The following is a 17,125-nucleotide window of genomic DNA, read 5'->3' as shown; positions in this document are numbered from 1 at the left end:
GATAGCACAGCTCTAATCCTGGGAGCTGCCAGAATCTGTGTATGAGCTAAGCACCTCTCTTCTCCTCTAATCAGTAACATAAGCCTTTTCCACTGAGAGCAACAAGGACCCTGAACTGTTGCAAATGGAGGGCTGGCCCATTCTCCTTTGATGTTGTGGGCTGCTATAAGCCTCTGTAAGTATCTTTACAATCTAGTTGCTATTAGTTTGCATCTGGATACACTTTACACAACTGCCTCGTTCCAATTTCTGTATCTCCAATTACCTTTCTGACTTACATACATATCTGTATCGATTTAAAAAGATTCCTTTTGTTTATTAACTTTTACTAGTCCATTTACAATATGTTTAAATGTCTATGGTGAATTTGTTGCACATCAATAGCTGCAGTTTGATGCAGAAAAAAGCAATTTGAAGTTTAACAAATTGAGTGAGTAAAAAGGAGTGAATCAGTGTGAAGCGAAGTAGTAACACTGTGGCAATGAAAAGTCATAATGTATTGATGGCTGACAGGAGGAGAAAGAGAAAGTAAGACCGAGAGAGAAAGCGAGGGGGAAGGCTCTCCACCCACAACCCGGGAAACAAAGTGGTTAGTAGAAAGCAGCGCTGGCTGCCTGGCCGATGAATAACACTATGACGGGGGCAGGTGAGGCTTGGAGCTATTACACATCAATCACTGGGCCAGGACCCTTTGAAAGATACCAGCTGTCTTAATGGAAAAGAGAAGGAGGGGGCAGTGGCTGGAGAGGGGTTGAGGGGGTCCCAGCCAATATCATCAAATCCACCATTTACATTACTGCAATTGAGTCAAGGGCTTGCAGCCAGCGGGGCCCAGCTCAAATACATTTCTCTTTTCTGAGGCGGTTTAAATGAGACCTCTGGCTGAAAAACCACACAGTTTGTGGCTCGATTAACACATCATCCCCCACAATGGCCACACAGCAGGTTTCTGTTACTAAACACAGCTTCTTCTCTTTTTTTTTCACTCTCTCTCCCAAACAGCCTTTTAAAAAGCCATGTTTTATTCATTCCAATCACTCCCACATTTACCCAAATCCATGCTCATCTCTGTAGTTTTAATCAAAACCTGTCTAAGAATAAACATCCAAATGATCACACTTTGCTTGAGTACTTATATAGCAGTAGGGTTTCTCTTTTTTCAAATTTTAGTAATTGATTATCTTGGATTATAAATTTTATTCATAAAACATCTTAAAGAATAAATGATAGAGAAACTAGAAATGTCTACATTTAAATGCAAAATAGAATCTAACAACAATATAACCGGCACAGTGATCCACTCAGTTTTAGGAGAGAGAAAAGTCATAAATGGCATATTCAACTGGAGAATTATGAAGTAGCAAAATGTGATTGGCAAGGATTTAGGGCCGGCTTTGCAAAGGGATTGAATGAAATACTTGCGTGAATACAGATTAGAGGAGAACAATGTTAGCATGAATATACACAGGCTCATTAACAATGAGGGCAACTCAAATTGATCCGAATAAACCAGCCAGATCCTCAGCAGTGCACGGATCCTTGCTGTGGTGATGTTGGGCTGCAGAAGGTTTTAGTCAGCTCCAATCCATTACTCAGTGCGATCTAATCTAAGCTGCCTTCCAAGCCCCCTAGAAACAACAGCACAACGAAAGGCTCAGCTGGAGGCAAGGTGTAGGCCACTTCATAAGGGATTCTCTGTGGTCTCTGCACGCTGCCTGCTTTGTCTTACCTGGTGCAATCATGGCTTGCTATATTCTCGGAGGCCCTGTCTGTTTTAGTTCACATTGGCAGGGCAAAGACACTTGTCTGCTACACTTGTTTTTCAATTCACTGATGAGTAACCACATTTTTTCCCCTCTGCTAAAGCTGTACTCACAGAGGCTCTATTTTTAGCCGGCATCCGGGGTTAGTTTAGTAGGTAAAAGCCATGCTCGAGAAAAGATAGCTTGGGGCTTTCCAACATCAACATTTAAACCTGCCTAGAGACACCCATGGTAAAAGCCAAAGCACTGCTGCACAAAAACAGATTCTCATGCACAATGACACTATGTGCAACAATAAACTATCACTGTCTAAAAACATTAAGACAATTTTCAAAATCCCCCTGGGCTAACAATAGCATTAGTTACCTTCTTTCTGTAATACAAACCAATACCCACTAAGTCAAACATATTCTCTGTCCAACAGTCCACAGGTACTTTCAATCACAGACATGAGGATCAGACTGTATGCTCCACAGGGTCTAAGCCTCTACTCCATCTCTAAAGGAAGGCTAAATCCTCCTCTAGTCTCTGTTTGTGTGCTCTCTGCGAGGGCTCCAAATGGCCCTGAGGGGGCCGCTCCACAACCCAAGATGTCCATTATCTACAGGGTCTGTGAGCAGGCCTTCATTCTGCAGCCTAATACCAGCTACTTCAAGACCAGACACAGTCCCTCTCAGTCTGCCACGTTTGTCTGGCTGGAGCGAAGCTGAAGGCCATTTCAGCAGCTCTGACTGCTTCACCAGGCATCATGTTTAGAAATGGCAGGGTTGTCCATTGTCACCCTTCCCCTTTCCTCTCAATGAGGCACTCTTGAGAAATGTAATCATGAGCAGGCCAGTAAAGGACCTCTCCCAATGTGTCATTGATAAGAGAAGTAGGAGAATGTGAGGTATGTGGTGGCAGAAAGCGCTATCATGAATGTGGCTCTTAATAGAGTTTCCCCTGTAGATCTGTGGGCTGCTTTTTTTTGCAGTGTGAATAAAATGCCTAAAATGAAAGGATTTCTAGTGTCTTTCACCTCTGGAGAGGCACTGACAATTCAATTTTTTGGTGTATTACGGTGTTGTAATGGAAATTTACCCAAAGGTAAAGCTGGGGTCAGAAGAGTTATAAATACACACTGGGAGCATTCAAGCCTCACTTGCACTAAAACATCTGTATCATATATGTATCTTCAAACATGTATCACTATAAAAATGAAGCAGAGCTGTAGCAAGGGGAGGAGGATGTGAGTTACACAGCATTTCCTCTAGCAGACGTATATCGAAAAAAGATTTACTGGGAAAGAAAAAAAAAACAAGTGATTTTGTCATATGTTAGAATGAAAGGACTCTTGAGATTTTAATATTTGAGCACTCAATCATGCATCACTTGCACTGATATTCTGCAATCAAACATCCCCACTCTTCCTCCGAGATCTGCCTATCAGCTTAACGATCCTATCCGTCAGTTCAACTCCAACTGGTAGTCTAAATGAGCGTGGGTGAGGAGGAAATGTATTCATATGGCTGCCCTACATCCTCCAGCTACTCTAATCACTATGCCACACAGAGCGATGTGCCAACACAGAGGAAAAACTAGCATAAATTGATTAGAGCGACGACAGATAAGACAGCTCTGAGGTTTTAGACTGACAGCACAGGCCGACAGGGGCACAGAGGGATGTCTCCAAGACCAGCTACCAAAAACAAAGCCATTAGGTCAGTACACAAAACGATTATTTCAACTAAATTATTTAGCTATGTGGTGGCAAACTCTGCTCTATCCTTGAGCAGATGGTCGAGGGGGGGGGGGGCAATGCCTCCATTCAATGTCTTATAATGATCCGAGCCAAAAAACACCTCTACCTCTAGATACCACAGGATGGTATTACCTCTAATTAGGAAGGGCTATTATTTCATATGCAAACACCTCTCCTCTAACCACCCAACCAACCATCACGATTGACTGCCGTTACAAAATAATATAACAAAAGGATTCTACGCATAACAGACCCCTTTGTCTGTTACCCTCCATGCTAATTTAACCATTCTCGCAACCAGAGCTATAACTCACAAGTGAATGTGTGAGAACTGGAAATACATTCTCCGGTCAGAGATGTGTTTGTTTAAGGAAAAAGATGGCTTAGAATGCAGTCAGCAGGGAAGGTGACTAGGAGTGGAAAATTCAGTGTAGCGTTCAGCCATCTCAGTCGTGCAGGCCACTGATCCTAGGTAAAAGGGAAAAGCACCCTCTGCAGTGCGCAGAGGGAGAACAATATTATGAATCATGACTCTGTGAGGCTTCCACGCAGCTAGCCACGTTAAAGCCACAGACGGGGCTGTGTTGTTAATATTAATGTTAAAGAGTCTGAAGGAGTCAGACATGGTTTACTACCTGGACCACAAGCGAAAGCTTAGGTCTTAACCTAAAAATACACGCCAGCTACAAAAGGTAACTATTTTTCCAAAAACATAAGCAGCAGGGGGCTGGAACAATGGGCTTTTGGGAAAATATGAGAATAGGGGCTGGATATTACACAGTGTACTGTAGTGATCCACAGATTAACTCTGCCTGTTCATGTGTGAAATGGAGACTTGATCCCTGACTGATAGTGCGCTATGCCTCAAGCAAACACAAGCTGCATATTTTTCATCTTTCCAAACACCTAGCAACTGCAATATATTGGATTACACATTGCATCCTTCACTGTGCAACAACAATGGCACATTAAAAATACCGCCCAACACAACATAGCTCAGGCGGACTAAAGGCCTGTTGTCTTATTTAAACTGAAGGTGAATGCAGCTGGCAGTGTGGGGCTGAGTTGCTGTGAATAAGCCTCAGATATTCTTGGAATGTTAATGTTAGGCTTTGACCATGGCAGTCTCACCGACCTCTCCTCTCATCACTGGGCCATTAATGACGATGAAAACACAATTTAGGACTGCCTGTGTCAAAAACAGACTATTTTAGAATAGAGAGAATATCTCCTAAATTATTTGCTTTCTTAATATTTAGTACTAATACCAAAAGGAGAAGAAATAGTGCTGGAGTAACCGTTAATACTGCACTGAATTAACACAACGTTATAAGACAATTGTTAACTAATCCCATGCTTGCATTGTGTTAAAACACACCATATGCCGGGCTCATGCATAGAAAAGCAGCCTCTAGTGCTTCTGCCATCGCAGTTGCTTAGTGGAAATCTAGGAGGACAGCTTTGTGGAGGCTTGTTAAAATAGCTTCCCACTGCATCGGCAAGCTTATAAAAAGCCACTGAAAGCATATTCACTACAGTACAGCATTCATCTAAGTGTACATACACATGTGTCAATCTAAAATGTGTAGGCCATTGACACGCAAACTTACAAGCACACAACATATATAAACAAAAAAAAAAGCTGCTGCTGAGCAACTGTATTTGCAGTCCAGGTCAGACTATGTGCTCAGCCAATAAATGGCTGGAGTGTAATGTGCTTTGACCTTCTATCTTTCTTTCAGCAGCTCCTTACATATATTGCTGTCTCTCCTCATATATCGTTCGGGGCAAATGGCGCCCTTCACCCTGCTCCCTCCTGTCCCCTCCTTAAAAGGCTGAGGGGACATCTTTGCCTGCTGTACTCAACTGACAGCCCTGGCAGCTTCTTCACTAAGCACCAAGGGGAGGGGGAACAAGGCTCGTCGAGGGGAAATGCTGCAATGAATAATTATGTTTCATAACATGCCCATCCCCCCAACCTTTATTAGCATCAAACAATAATTAATGGGGAACAAGGGGCACTGAAGAGTCTGCTTTCCGCTTTCCAGAACAAGAGGGTCAATATGCCCTTCAACCCTTTTCACTCTGCTCCCCGTCAAAGCAGGAGACACCTCATCCCTCTAAAAACAAGCTCTTAGCTTATTTATGATGCCAGTTGCTCTGCTGGAGAAAAGGCAGCATTCCTGCTACACTCAGCAAAACTGGTCGGATCACTTTACACAGCAGTTCTCTACTTCCATCTCCACACCTCTTCTCAGCAGGCTAACTCAACAATTCAATAATGAATATTAAATGCCTCCTAATTGATGTCTATGGGAGTTGGAGGGGCCGAAAATATGGGCTATTGGACATGGGCTTGACTTAATTAAGTTTTTGTGTATGTAAAAAAAAAAAAATAATCTCTGATCAGCAGGAGCAAAGCCAGTCCTGATCGAATTAGCTTTGCACTAAGAGCTCCATTGATCTTGGCACTCATCTGTGCAGATGAAACCCGGAAAGGCAGCTGGTAATCCAATAGCAGGGATGGGAAGTGCTTCAAGGACTCTGCTGTGTTTACCCACCTATTTTCCTACACAAAGAGGTAAGATGTTAGTGCACGGCATTCACTGGACTGATTCGAAGCCACAAGGCCTTGGGAGTTCCAGTGAAATAAATAAAAGCTGCAGTGTGACCAAAAGCAAGGTACTTGAAAGCTGAAAGTAATTGCTTTGGCCATAGCTATCATGTAATGAGTCAATAGGATGAAAAAAGCAGAGCCAAGATCAGTGTTTAAATGAGCTGTGTGGCAACATTCAAGTCCTAATAAATGCTTCACTTCATAATCCCTGCCAAAAGTCTGAAAGCAAGGCTGACATCAATTTAAAGGTTCTATTCACTCAAGTGTGAAAGTGTAAGGTTAGGAGAATCAATGTAGAGAAATCTGTCTTTACACTGTGATAACTTCATTGCAGCAAGCATTAATGCAAGCCTTTGCAATCAATTTTGCATGACACGAATGACATCAAACAAGAACCCAGAGGGCAGGGAGCATGTAAAATGAAACAGAGCAAAACTAAGGTAGTAAAGGGCAAAACATACATCTGTTTCGCTTGTGGAAATAGCTCCAGTGAAATGCGCCTGAATAGCATCGCTGTCGCGCATTAGCACTCTTTCTCACACACATACACGCACTAACGCACATACACACACGCGTAATCCATCAAGGATTCATGAGTGAATGCTCAATAACAAACTGAGTGCATTTCTCTCCTTCAAATCACTGCAGCAACCAAAGAGTGAGAACTTCTCAGCAACCCACAGACACGCCACAAACACACACTACTCTCATACCACACTAATAACCTTGGGCTGTCTACCAATGCCATGACTTTATGGAACAGTATGGGCTCTAAATAGAAGCTCCATTTCTCACCAGCAGTCAGTAACAGCTCTATTTCTGCCATCCTGTCATTAAATATTTATCTTAGCCGAGTTGCTGATCATGCCAAGGTGATAACCATTCAAAAATCTAAATCTGGGGCTTTTTTCTGCCCCTCACACCTCACCTTACTCTAACACTGCCACAATAAAGACCCTATTTATAAAAGGATTATCTACAAGTGTTCCTTTAATCAGCGTATGGCAGGACTGTAGAAATCCCTCAACAACAGTCCCAGAGGAATACCTTTCTCTGAAGCCCTATCAGGCAGAGGATCTCCTTTACCGACAGCAGACTGAGTGAGTAGGAGTGAGTGTGTTTGACGATAAAAAGATGTGCTGCTACCTTGCTATAATGTCCTCTCCAACAATCTCAGAACAAAGGCCTCCATGTTGAAGTGGAGTTAGGATGGCACGGCAGTCTTAAGGTCTTCTGCTGCTGTGTGTCCTATTGCTTTCTATCCTCTTTGTTAGGTTGGTGTTTGTTATGCTAGCGAGATAAGCCACTGTTGTGGGTGGCTGGGTGTACTACAGCAACCGGTGTACTGCTTGACTGCCAAAGCCGACAGTCTGTGGGAGGGATTGTGGGCGTTATAGATCACTAGGAGACAGATGTCCAGTCTTGCCCCGAAGCTGACTCAACCACTAACCCCAAAAACCGTGTGTTTGCAAACTGGACTGCTTCCTGGTGGGTCTTAAGTTGATCTGTATCAGGCCAATCGAGTCAGCTCTCTTTATCATAGCAACCTTCCTCTTTTACTGGTGCAGGGCTGAGCAGCTTTGTTATTTATGAAACATAAGAGTTGGAAGTCTTTTCTGCTACAGCCTGATAAACATTACAAGCTGTCTTGTGCCGGCAAACAAGCAACCTGATTCCGAGAAAATGACACCAGGATGAATGCAAAAAAAAAAAAAAAAAAAAAAAAAAAAAAAAAAAAAACATTAAATGAATATTGCGAATGCCTCTGGAGAACAGATGACTGGCAGGGCACTGGCAAGACACAGCATCATTGTCTACCATGAACGCATTGAGATTCTCTGCTGCACTAAATAAGTGTCATGCTCCAATAAGCAGAGTCAAACCCTTTGAGCATATGTTGTCTTTAACTCTCCCTCTTTGTTTTATGGTGCGCCGTCACAGTTAATGATTTCCTCAAGATCTCCATTTTCCACATATGATTTACATGTTTGAAATGCGTAATTGAGCAGACACAGGTTTGTAAAATCAACCATTACTGCCAAGCTGAATCCAAAAGACTGTTTGGGCAGAGCTTAGGAATTTCATCTCAAAAGCAAGGTTGATCAAGAGGAAACTGACAAGGTATCAGCATATTGCCTTTCAGTTTCTTCTTGGTTTACATATCTGGATTGTGCAGTCATCCCTTCCAGAGAGAATCACCGCCAGCAAAAACAATTACACTCCCCCCATCCGAGCACAAGCATCTCACTCAGCCTCGACTCGGCTTGACAATCAAACCCATTAAATCTTTCTGTGAATTAAAGCTAGTTAACTAAAAACACTGACACACATCAAGAATAGATATTAGCCTGTCATTTTAGCATAAAAAAAAAAAAAACAGGAATGATTTGCCAGTTCAGAGAGATCATCTCTCTACAAGCAGCCTGGGGCAGCCCTTACTGTCTACCTCATTATTTTTGGAAGAACAAGGCCACTGATGAATCCGGTTGGGTTAAATGTAAGGTGCTCTCGTTATGACCTGGCTCTCTCAAAACACACACACACACACACACACACACACACACACACACACACACACACACACACACACACACACACACACACACACACACACACACACACACACACACACACACACACACACACACACACACAGCAGCAGACTGCTTTAAGTTGCTCTTCTTACAGTCAGAAGAAAATTGAGTGGCTCGCCCAACAATGTAAATATACGAATAAATCTTACTTAAGTAAGCTGTAAAATCAAAGTGGAATTGTTGGAGTACATCCCTCCCACGCAGCTGCACATTTCTGCAGTGAGAAAAGCGGTCAAATGTTGGCTTTTTGCAAATACTAGCTGAGCTGACAAGTGCCAATGATACAATGTGAGTGATAAAGAAATTCATTCCTGCTTAGAAAGACGTTTTCCAGATGTGATAGTCCGCAGTGCTCCAATGCTTTATTACTAGATAAAAAGAGGCTGTTGCTGTGTTTTCCCATTTACGTTGCCAGGGTGACAAATGAAAAGCAGAATCACCCGCACAACTAATCAAATGAGTGAGTGACAACAAGTCAATATTTTCTTATTGTGTGGACAAGCAATATGTCTACACAGTAACGGGCTGTGCTTCGAGGCTTAGGCAATGCTAGACTCACAGCATTATACGGATAATGTGCCAATAATCTGGCACTGTGCAGTTCTTCAGACCAGTTCCAATAAAGACATGGTATCAAAAAACAACCGTTAACAAGTATGGGCTAAATTACCTCCCCACACATCGTCTAGACACTGTACTTCAAAACAAACGTACTCTGCTGTGTAAGGGCTATAAGCCAACAAAGACAAAACTGTAATTGGACATTGATCTGTCAAGGTCTAAGGATAAATAACTCATCCTAAGGGTAGCCACGAAGAGAGCGGCATGTAAACACACCCAACCTTTCCGAGACGTTATAGAAAATGGGCGAATTGAAATCTAGGAGTGCGTGCTCTGCTCAGAGAACTCCGATTGCATCCATTTTGCTTTAATTCCTTGGGGCTCGTTTGTCATTTTTAAAAGACATGTTATTTTAAAAACAGACCATTATCTTGCTTTTGATTACATCCTTGACGAAAAAACAAAACAACTCCCTAAATACAAAATGGAGCAAACTACAAGCCTGGTTAAACACAAGCAAGATCAATGGGTAAATTTATCAGCAAATATTACCATTTGCTGCCTAGCAAGTAATCATTAAGAAATGGCACTGATGCATTATTCATTGGCTAATGTATAATTCAGACTTAACAGCAGATTCTATGCATAAATGAAGCTGTGATACATTTAAACACATTAAATGTTTACTTGCTAAAATAGAATATGAATGCGCAGCATGAATGCTTCCCTGCTGCTGTCACTCGATTTTCTGCTACCATTGCTGAGGATGCAGAGACGCAAGGTGGATACTGAAATATAGACTCTGACAGCCAGCCCACTCATCATAACACATACACTTAATGGTGGGGGAGAAAAGAAGCTGCTCCTGGTAGCTGATTGCTAAAAGAGTGTCTTGTTTCTTTGTTGTACTTAGTCAATGGAAATTAGGATTGGTCAGTAAAAATCACACATTACAGCCTTAAAGAATACACAATTTTCCTTCTGGCACATAAAGAATTATGTACTGTTGCTTTATCTCCGTCGGACATCGGCATGTGTGTTCAAACATCACAGCGGGATTGTGAGGATGTTCTTGTTGAAGTGTCAGAGCTGGTGTCAGAGGGACAGTCAACAGGGAGGACACACAGGCTCTATCTGACGGTGTTCGGAGCAGGCGGCCCTGTGGGGACCGCCATTCCACTTTATGACCATGCACTGAATTAACGAGGCCAGATGTCCCCCCACTTAACATGTGTGAAAGTGCCCTCCGATGGGCTCAGCTGCTTTAAGGATGTACAGACCGAGTGGGGGGAAAAGGAGACAGGGCCTATTTTCAATTATCCCAATTTCTCACTCATCGTTGGCTCCCGAGGTTTATGTTAATTAAACATATCAGCTTCTTCCTCTGTGCACAAAACAAATTAGATGAAATTTCTCTATGAACAATCAAAGCACCTCTCCGGTCCTTCATCCCTCTATTTCAGTAGTCACCCACCAGAGGGTACTGCCTCCTTAGCAGTGCTTCCACTGTTTCATGTATGTCAATCAGTGGCTAATGTATTATAAATGTGTGACTGATGAACCACTATCTGCAAGGACAATAGTTCAGGAAGTGGTGAGCTGGCCTGTTCCATTTAGAAATGAAACTCGTCTAAAGAATCAACCAGACCTGAAAAGATTTATCATCGCTGCTCAAAAACCATGAGTCTGCTTCTGTATAGGGGGATGGAAACGATACCAACAATGGTATGGAAGCCATGACTTCTTATTGATTTTCCGCCTGGCTTTATGACACCGTGGCTTTTGCATTTCTGTATTGTTGGGGTCAAAAGTGGGAGGGTAACTGTGGCCGAGATATAATGCAGTTAAGCCACATTCACACAAGCAAAAAGCCAGAGTTGTAATTTACCTACGTTTATCTGATCAGCATCTGATCGGTTTGTTTTCAATGGGTCAAACATCACATCCGTTTTCATTTTTGCAGCTTATTTTATTAACAACTGGGTCATTTAGTCGTAATTACAATGAGATGCAGTTGAGTCATTCAGAATAGTACCCCAATGGAAAAGACATCAAGACCCCAGCAGACGTACTCATTAGAAAGACAATTAGAGGCCCGCCAACATTGCATCAATTACAATTTCTCCAATTCTTTAAGCATTACATCATGCCGTTAAAAAACAACACATTGACAACCTGTGTTTTTCTACCAGCCAGCAACTGCCATCATCCTGACACAGGGAGAAAAAAAAGGGGGGCAGAGACACAGCGTGGTGCAATCCCAGTGAGGGCCATCATGCGAGCAGATTAAATAACGTTTTTCCAATGCCCTGTCAAACATCCAGCCGCCTCTGAGCAGCTAGACAGCAGTTACAGCCTCACTCTATGAAGCATCTCTCTCTGTATGGTCGGAAACAGCCTCTTTGATCCGGATATCGCCCCTCAGATTCCTCAGAGGTGACACTCATACACGTGCCCGTATGTGAGCCGAATGTTTACTCGCTCTCTGTACCTTGTCAGCGGTGAGACTTGTGTTTATGAAGGGGGGTGACTCACACCGCTACTATGATTCCCTTGGTTTACATGAATCAACAACGCAGACTGCGGACTCAGACGTAGATCAAATTGCACATCAGATTTAATTTCCTACAAACACTGGTATGTAGCACTGCAAATAGAGATGATGTGAAATGATACCGACAGCGGTATGGTTGTGTGTACATAATTAAGCTTAGGAGTCTGCTATACTCTCATCCGATAGCAGTCTTACCGTGAAACCCTCAGTGCTCCCAAACAAATCCCACACTGCAGAACAATTTGGGCTCTTGTGTACAACTCCATTAAGAGGTCTGACCACTTCCTCTATCATACACTCCACAAGTAGTGAAACTAAATGGATATGGTAACCTCTGGGGAACTGAGGGAGATGCCTTTTCTAAATGTGTTCAGAAAGACGAGCTGTGCAAGTTTTCCCACATGATAGTGCACGTTTCCCACATAACCAAAATGATTTCGGTCACACTGCTGGTTCCCATTTCAGAGACAGGCCTATCACTCGATTCAGTGATCACCAAACAGAAAAGATAAGTATGGTCTAAAAGCGCTCTATGAATCAACCAGAAGAGAAAAGCCTAAGTGTCACCTATTTTCAGCCAATATTGGTGGCGCAAATAAACTCATATGACAAGTGACATCACCTAAAAAGCATCAATACAAAGGGAAGAAGCAAAGCGTGTTGTCTGTAAAGTCTTCACACTCCCATCATTTAATGACATCTAAAATCAAAGATCCCTCCCTCTAAAGATTAGAGAGCACCAACTGGCAGTTAAGCATTGAGAGTTACAGGAACACTAAGAAACACAACCACTGTTAACTTTGTAACTATAATTGCACCTCATGACTTAAATACAATGTCTCATATTCACATGACTTTTAAAACCGAATGAGCGTCACATGTTTAAACCATTTTTAGGTGAAGCAAATGTCCTTTATGTTCCATTATCTGCAGTGCTTGTGCCATACATTAGCCCATGCAGGGTCATCCCACTCAAGTGGATTAATCACATCTGAATCATTAAGCTAGAGGTCACGTCTCAGCTAGCAGGGGGACAAAAAAATGTGCCACGGGAAGCTGGGCATGGTGGAGATTAGCTCCTCACAATTAGCAATGTAACATCTGAGTCCATGTAATAGCTCAGTGAAAAATGCAGCAGCAGGGGGAGGCTTTCAGGAAGGGGTTGTTTTTATATGGCGGAGATTGAAGGCAATCACGGCTTCCCCCCTTCCTCGATTTGTATCTTGTTTCAGGGCTGAAGCTTTCTTTGTGCTTATGTGGCCACATCAACTTTGGATTTAGCTTCTGACTGAAGTCACAAGAATACTTACTATGACCAATTTTACAGTGATTTAAGTAAACAAGCCCTCCTCCCCCTTCTACTGTAACTGGAAAACATTAGATAAGCCGCCTTTCAGACAAATAACTGTAGTCTGCTTTCAAATCCTACGATGCCCCCTCCTAAACACACACACACACCACCAGCCCCCCCCCTGCTCTTTTCAACAACAGGCACTGATCTCTCTCTCTCTCTCCCCCCCCACGATGAGAGCTGCATGTGCTTGGGCCAGAGTTCATAGCCTCTGGGGTGCTGAAGGGGGGGAAGTCAAGTTAATTTGGTGGTCCTTCAACAGTTTGCTGGTTCAGCCGGCCTCCCGCACACAGTCCCCTCCCATTCTTTCAACAAAAAAAAGACTCAACTTCTTTCCATTATTACAGTCCAATAATCAATTTATGACACAAGCAAGGCTGTAAATCCAACTGCCAATCCTTTTTATGTGAAACTTGGGGAAATCCCACCCGTGAAAATGTATGTGCCACTGACTCATCAAGATCCCTCAACATTTTTTTAACTTGTCAAAACGCAACTTTTCTTTCCTTGAAGTTGATGGATTGCTCGAATACACATGCACAAGTAGTTTTTACATCTCTGATGGATTTTTCCTGGGCAGCAATGTTGCCATTTAAGCTCTTGTGTTGTTTACTTCATTATTCTGACTTTAAACCCATTAGCTGCTGAAGCCTTGTTACAGGCTGGCCAGGTCATGAGGTTGCCTAAGGGTCTGCAACACATAGTCCAGAGAGAGAGACAAGTTTTACAACAATGCTGCCAACTTTCAAAAACATTTGACTCGAAGTCACACATGTTTCCTACTCGGGGATATAAACAAAATTAGGACACTTTTAGCTCAAACTCTGAGTGTCATCAGGCTTTATTCATCACTATATACGAAGTTCCGTTTCTTTATCACACACACATTGCTCTCCCTGTCCGCGGCCCCCACCTCCTCCTCCTCCTCCTCCAACCACAACCGTCCTGCAATATTTTTTTGTATTCAACTACTCACCCGCCAGTCTGGTGATTCTTGGGAGTCCCAGAGACTGCTGCAAACAACTTCAAAACGCGATCCTTGCCCGAGATGGCCCACCAAACTTAAGCCAGCTGTGGCAAATCCAAGAACCGGGACAAAACGAGGTGAAAACGGACACTTTTTTTTTTTATCCCCCCTGGATTTTTTCTTCTGTTAAACCCGCTGCCTGCACGGAGGGGCTCAGGCGAGCACTTGTTTCAACAAAAGACGGTTTCAGTTTACTGATTTACTGTTCGCGTCCGAAATCGCCGAGCAAAAGGCACTATAACGTTTGCTGGTCCCCCTCGAAACGGCTTCTATTCCCTTTGGCCGTGTTGTTGTTTCTGTCGATGATAGTGTCCACATGAAAAGTAACACAGCGCTGGTAGTTGTTTCGAGGGGTAGGAAACCAGCGAGTTCGCCGTTTACAGGCTCCGCTTCCTTTTTCCACACATACACACACACGCGCACACACACACATGCGCGCGCTCTCTCTCTCTCCCCCCTCTTCTCTCTCTTTCCTATGCACACACACACACACACACACTCTACGCTCTCCCTCCGTCTCTGTAACCCCCCCCCTTTCTCCTCCCCTCCTCCTCTTCAGCTGTTCAACAGACGCATCCACATGGCTGACCTAGTCTTTCTTTATCCAGACACTAGTGAAGGAGAATTACCCCGACCACAGTCAAAAAGAGGAGAAAAAAAAAAAAATCCGAGCGAAACAAAAACATGGACTGGATTCAAATAATCGTCAGGGACAAAGGGGGGGTGGTGGGTTCGGGGCAATGGGGCTGTTGATTGATGGCAGCCCCGTAGGGAAACGCTGAGCGCAACGTGTGTGTGTTTGCTTGCAACTGCATCAAGAAGCGAGATGCACGACAGCCAAAGTGGCCCGACTTTGCCATCATCAACCGATCAATGGTAGCGCTTATGGGAATGAGACTGAAACACTAAAGCGAGACAATGAAGAGCCGTGAAAGCTAGCAGTAGAAGTCCCTTGTTAATAATGGCTTAATAGCACACTACATGTCTCATTCTGCGTAAAACCATACAGCAATGACACGTCGCAATGATTCATAAATACATGAAATGATGTTCTTAAATACAGGTCGCCGATTTATATCTGAAAACATTAGCATCTGCTGGAAACTGCACAAGAGGAAGGCTGACTGAATGCTGCTCAGGCTTGTGGAGCTCATTTGCATTTTTGGATAATGAATTAATTAGTCACCCCACCCATTAAAAAGGCAGAAACAAGCGGGGTTGATCATGTGAATAGTCCATTAGCAATATTTGGGAAGCCCATTTAAATGGCTATCCTGCACATCACCAAATGTTGTTCTGGTTATTTTCCAAGGTCTCAGTACTCGTTTTGTGGATGAAAATACATTATGGTTTGTTTTCTCTTTGTTTTAATGATACCAATGAAAAGAAATCTCCCTCACATGAGGAGCGTGAAAACAAAGATGAACGGCATTAAGTTCTAAATTAATAGGATCATTTCCATTTTACTGAGCAAGTAGCTTGACACGTTTTTATTGTCTTGAACATGATATTGGATAACTGTCAAAATCCAATTAACTAAAGCAAATAGTTTGAGCATTGGGCTCTTTTTGCACTAAAGCCAAACACGGGCAGCAGTAGGGACAGGCAGTGAGGATCAATAGCAATTGAGTTGAGGGTGGTGTGTAGGGGGGTCTTTCATTGTGCTATGTTGGTCATAGCTTCAATAGCAGAGGGTGGGGGTGCTCAACAAAGTGCTGGTAAAAACCTTTTCCAGCTCCTGAGGCAACTGTCCTGAGAAGTCGTACTCCCTCTGCACATAGTAACCTAACACCACACGGCCACAGCTCCTCCCTTATCACAGAATGTTTACATTTCACAAGGTCAATGTTTATGATATTTACACACAGTCTGCCTCCTTTCCTGCGTTACACAAACACCCAGAGGACCCAAGATTGATAAAGAGGCAGAAATGCACGTCTCTCTGCTTTTCTGATGCTCAATCAAAGTGCACAAAATAAAAAGAGAAAGGAATACAATGATATTTCATGCTCCAAAAACGATTCTATCATGCGTTACACAAGAAGAAGCCAGCCAACATTTGCAGTACGTTTGTGAGGCTTAAGTTGGGCCAAGACAACAGTGAAGGGTGAGTGCAGTGAATCCTCTCTGAAGGCAGTGCAGAGCAAAGCTGGAATAGCTGGTGGGGCAGGCTCCCCTCCCCGGCAGATGAGATCCCATTATCAGGCAGACGAGAACTCCACCTCCAGGATTTCACAGCTCCTCTGTTTATCACATGGCTCTGTCAAGTTGGGCACCATTAACCGATAATGAAAGGAGACAACCGGTGCAGTTACAAGCAAAGCACTCCACATTCTACAGGCCTAAGCATGTATCTGGGAAGCTGACTGTGTCTATTCAATTCTGTTCAGCATTCAAACGGCCCATCACAATACTTTTTCCCTGAGCACCCCCTTCTACAGCTACAGTGCCTTCGATCCCCACAGAACAAAAACTGGTTACATGGTGCCTCTTTCTGAATTCAGAGGAAATTAAATCTAACAGAGCTGCGTGCTGCTCGAGAGAGAAAATGACACTTTCCCGCAACAGTCTTTTTCCTAAAGATTAATAAAAAAAGGAGAACAATTCCTTGTACGAGCTAACAAACCAGAGGGGGCGTATGAGGAAAAAAAAAAATGGCACAATAAAGCAACACAAAATCATTTTGAAATATGTTTTCTTCATCCACATCAAACATAATTAGTACAAGTGTTACTAAACAAAATGTCTGCAAGACAGCTACTGAATCAAAGGCCAACACGGCCCCCTCCTCACCCCTCCCCAGTCTGACTACTCCATTTATGGTTTATAGGATTCTGTAGCCACTTACACTCATTAAAAATGAATACTTAACAAAAGCTGTGGCTGACACACACTGTTTGCTTTAGCCTGATTTCTC

The 17,125-nt window shown here is 43.1% G+C and overlaps 1 protein-coding gene across 1 annotated transcript in view; it reads right to left on the bottom strand.

Annotated features, from left to right (window-relative positions):
• The window catches only part of rerea (arginine-glutamic acid dipeptide (RE) repeats a), a 91,808-nt gene extending 77,163 nt beyond the window's left edge, over positions 1 to 14,645 (bottom strand). Inside the window, exon 1 of the mRNA XM_039800436.1 lies at positions 14,158 to 14,645. The gene's annotated coding sequence lies outside the window, so the exon portion shown is untranslated. The remainder of the gene's footprint in view (positions 1 to 14,157) is intronic.
• Between the last annotated feature and the right edge of the window lie 2,480 nt (positions 14,646 to 17,125).

This window comes from Perca fluviatilis, chromosome 5 (assembly GCF_010015445.1).
Source record: "Perca fluviatilis chromosome 5, GENO_Pfluv_1.0, whole genome shotgun sequence".
NCBI lineage: Eukaryota > Metazoa > Chordata > Actinopteri > Perciformes > Percidae > Perca > Perca fluviatilis.
Note: the sequence above shows the minus strand (reverse complement) of the source record. Positions and strands in the feature narration are given on the sequence as shown.